We start from the raw sequence: 4,964 nt of genomic DNA, 5'->3' as shown, positions 1-4,964 counted from the left end.
TCATAACCTTATTCGATTCATATATATATAGCTATCTTATTTTGTGGTATAAAATTTTAACAACAAGAACATAGTTTGAATGTTTTCAAACTTGTTTGCAAACTAAATAGATCCTTCTAACTTAACTTTTAAAATACTTCAAGACCTGTAATATAACATAAATATATGCTAATTTAACAAGGTATAACTTGGTTTTTCAAAGAACACCTTAAAAACTGAATTTACGACGTCGGAGTGTAACCGGGGGCTGTTTTGGGTTGGATAATTAAAAACCATCTTGAACTTTGAATTAGAGGTTTATATTCTGGAAAAATGATATTTCTTATGAATATGTTAACACATAAAAATTTCATGATTTAATTCAAAGTATAAGTATTTTTAGAAAAATGGTCATTAAATGATATTTTTGTAACAAAAATGATTAACTTCATAAGTTTCACTAAAGTTTGACCTATGACCTGTGATTTCGAATACAAACTAAGGTATTTACAGTTCATATTCTTAAAGAGGGACTCGATCCAAGGAAGTGGCAAGTTGAACCAATGAAAACGGAGTTGTAACGAAGAAACTATGACCAAAACGAGATCGGATATCTAAGACTAGTTTAGCTACGAAAATAATTGGAGAAAATTAAATAAATCACATATTTTAAAATAACATGATATTTCATATATATGTACTCATAATTTAATTTTATATGGTTCAGGATCACCCGTAAACAATACGAGAAGATTAATCATAAGATTCCCATGATTGTACGCAACACGTCATTTGACAACACCGGTACTTTATGTACGCAACACGTCATTTGACAACACCGGTACCGTGGGTCAAGATTAATCTCGACCAATACATATACGATGGGGGTTTTATTTATTTCGTTGGGGGTTTATTAAACACCTAAAAATGAACCATTTAAAATTGAATTACTAACATCGGACTGCTAACTACGGACTAAGGAATTATTAAAAGTATTAAAAGTATTATAAGTATATATATGTGACGATTGTTTAAAAACAAAAGGTATTGATATATTATATATGGATAGGTTTGTGATATCAATCGGAGACCAAGTCAAAATTACATATCTTCAAGACGAAAGTGAGTATATAGTCCCACTTTTAAACTCTAAATATTTCGGGATGAGAATACATGTATTTTATGTTTTACGATATGGACACAAGTAACTGAAAAATATATTCTACGTTGAGTTGTACCACTGGCATACTTCCCTGTAGCTTGGTAACTATTATTTACAGCAGTATTGTAAACGCGAATCCTGTTGATAGATCTATCGGGCCTGACAACCCCAACCGGATTGGACGACCAGTATTCAACGGTTGCACAGTACTTTGTTTCGTAACTACACTTGGTACGGTGTAGTAAGATTTCATAATAAAGGGAATATGCGACGTGATTAAATGTTAAGTATGGTTACCAAGTGCTCAACCACTTAGAATATTTTTATTAAAATGTTTATATATGAAATCTTGTGGTCTATATATATATATTGCTGCCGGCATTAAACCTATATCTCACCAACTTTATGTTGATGTTTTAAACATGTCTATTCTCAGGTGATAACTAAAAGCTTCCGCTGCAACATGTTGAATTTAAGCAAGATCTTGAGTATGCATATTTGTGTCAAAAATAAAACTGCATATCCGAGGAATTGTAATGTAAAATATGCTAGAAATCGTATTGTTATCATCACATGTAAAGTTTGTAAGTCTAAGATTATCGCTAAATGATAATCATCTTTTTATTGTCTAAAGCTTGTATTAAAATAAGAGTTATGGTTTGTAATGTAAAATAAATGCAGTTGTTCTTTTAAAAATGTCGCATATAGAGGTCAATACCTCGCAATGAAATCATACGTTATCTAACTCGTTCTTATGGTTAAGGACGGGTTATGACATGTGGTATCAGAGCGGTGGTCTTAGCGAACCAGGTTTGCATTAGTGTGTCTAACTGATAAGTCGTTAGGATACATTAGTAAGTCTGGACTTTGACCGGATCTGATTTAACAACCATTGCTTATCATTGTTGGTTAAAATTTATATGTAAATATTATGTAGTACTAATGGGTTAGTTGTTGTGCGATAGATGTCGGGCTCAAAACTTATTATCACATTCAGCGACTCCGAATCAGAATCTTCAGATGGTGTTTCAGTCATTAACCTATCCGATGATGAAAATAATATCTTTGGGGAAGACTCACAAATTCCGGATGAACCAACAGTAAAGAACCCGGAAAGTGAACCCGAGGAGGAAAGTGAACCCGAGGAAGAAATACAAGAAATTATGAAAGACAAGTTCGAACTAGGAAAGAAACGAAAGGCTAATGAATTAGAAAATTCAAATCCTGAGTTTAGTAAGGATGATGTGGCACCAACTCCACTAGACACTACCACCCCTATTCCCGCTATTCCTATTCGTTCTATCCCGGCATCTAGTTCTTCAGCCCCACAGCCAAAATATAGGCAGACAGCTAGGATAAGCGTTAGGCCATTCCTTGAACCTAAACATCCTAGAAAATAGACCAAACGATGCGCTGCCGTATTAAACCATGGGATCATATAATGTTTTGTATAATATTATTAGTGTGGTTTGCTTAATGTTCGATGTAAGATAAGCATATGTAAAATAGTGAAGTATGAAATGCAATAATTTTCCATGGTTAAGTATTATTTAGATTGTAGTAATTGGTTCTGTACTAAGCTATTAAGTATGAACATTAACGGGTAGGTACTACCCTAGATATAATTATAAAATGCTAATAAGAAGAAAAGGCTTTTATAATAATACCTGGTTCATATTATTAACAAGCTATAATGTACTATAAATACACACTACATCTATAATATTCCATGTGAATAATTATTTTCTTTCATTAGGAAATGGCGCGATTGAATCGAATGACGGAACAAGAAGTCGAGGAATTCATCAACCAGCGAGTCAACGACAGAATGTTATGGGTCGAAGCTGCAAGAGCTGCTGCAGTTAACCCAAATCCTCGTGTAGGATGCACTTACAAGACTTTTCAAGCTTGCAAGCCCTCATCATTCAGTGGAACGGAAGGACCGATCGGTTTAACCCGGTGGATAAAAAAGATGGAGACTGTGTTTAAAATCAGTGGTTGTGTTGAAAAGTACATGACCAAGTATGCATCGTGCACTTTACAAGATAGTGCACTCACGTGGTGGAAAAATTTTGTGAAGGCTGTAGGAGGAGATGTAGCTTATGATACTCCATGGGAAGAATTCAAAACAATGTTAATCAACGAATATTGTCCAAGGAACGAGGTTAGGAAGTTGGAAGATGAATTACGAAGTCTGAAGGTTATTGGTACTGAAATCACCAACTACAATCAGCGATTCATGGAATTAGTTTTGCTATGTCCTGAATTGGTTCCAACCGAAGAACGGAAGATTGAAATATACAAAGATGGTTTGCCTAAAAAGGTCAAGGCAAATGTTACAGCATCGAAACCTAAGACAATTCATGAAGCTATAACCATGGCAAACGAGCTAATGGATCAGGTCATCATGGATAAGAAAGCATCCAATACTGATGTGAAGGTATCAGGTAACAAAAGAAAGTGGAATGGAAATTATGATCGAGGTAACCAACAACAATCTTTTAAGAAACAAGAAATCACGCAAGGTGCGGGTAGTGGTTTAAGCTTTGGTTACAAAGGACAAAATCCTTTATGTAACCGATGCCACAAACATCACTCTGGCTACTGTAATGTGGTATGCAACAAATGTAATCGAAAGGGTCATCTGGCTGAAGATTGTAGGGCTCTCGTTACAAATACAAATGGTACCAAGACTCCTGCCACCAATGCAAATAGAACTGCTTTGGCTACCATTACTTGTTATGGGTGTGGAAAACAAGGTCACTATAAGAGCCAGTGTCCGAATCCAGAGAAGAATAATGGATATGCACGTGGAAGAGCATTTGTTATTAATGCTAGAGAGGCGTGTGAAGACCCGGAGCTTGTTACGGGTACGTTTACCATTAATAACTTATCAGCATCTATTATATTTGATACTGGTGCCGATAGAAGTTACGTGTGTAGAAATTTTTACACTAAATTGAATTGTTCATCATTACCTCTAGATGCTAAGTACATGATTGAGTTAGCTAATGGTAAACTAATTAAAGCCGATAAAATTTGTCGTGATTGTAAAATAAATTTAGCCGGAGAAACGTTTAAAATTGACTTGATACCCATAGAATTAGGAAGTTTTGATGTAATAGTCGGCATGGACTGGATGTCCAAAGTAGGAGCTGAAGTTGTGTGTGCCAAGAAGGCAATTCGCATTCCTTGTAAGGATAAAATGCCGGTGATGATTTATGGAGAGAAGGGTAACTCAAAGTTAAAACTCATTAGCTGTTTGAAAGCCAAGAAGTGTTTAGAAAAGGGATGTTATGCTATTCTAGCACATGTTAATAAAGTCGAAAAGAAAGAAAAAGAAAAGTGCATCAACGACGTGCCTGTGGCAAGAGATTATCCTGAAGTTTTTCCGGAAGAGTTGCCGGGATTACCTCCATTTAGATCTGTAGAATTTCAAATAGATTTAGTACCAGGAGCTGCACCAGTTGCCCGTGCTCCATATAGACTTGCACAGTCCGAGTTAAAAGAACTTCAGAGTCAGTTAAAAGAATTACTGGATCGTGGATTCATACGACCAAGTACTTCACCGTGGGGAGCTCCGATTCTATTTGTTAAAAAGAAAGATGGATCTTTTAGGATGTGTATAGATTATCGTGAATTAAATAAGTTAACTATCAAGAATCGGTATCCATTACCGAGAATTGACGACTTATTTAATCAACTGCAAGGATCATGTGTGTACTCGAAAATTGACCTAAGATCGGGCTATCATCAATTACGTGTCAAAGAAGAAGATATACCGAAAACTGCTTTTCGGACACGTTACGGTCATTACGAATTT

This window comes from Rutidosis leptorrhynchoides, chromosome 6, assembly GCF_046630445.1.
Source record: "Rutidosis leptorrhynchoides isolate AG116_Rl617_1_P2 chromosome 6, CSIRO_AGI_Rlap_v1, whole genome shotgun sequence".
Classification (NCBI taxonomy): Eukaryota; Viridiplantae; Streptophyta; class Magnoliopsida; order Asterales; family Asteraceae; genus Rutidosis; species Rutidosis leptorrhynchoides.
This window is presented reverse-complemented; position numbering follows the sequence as displayed.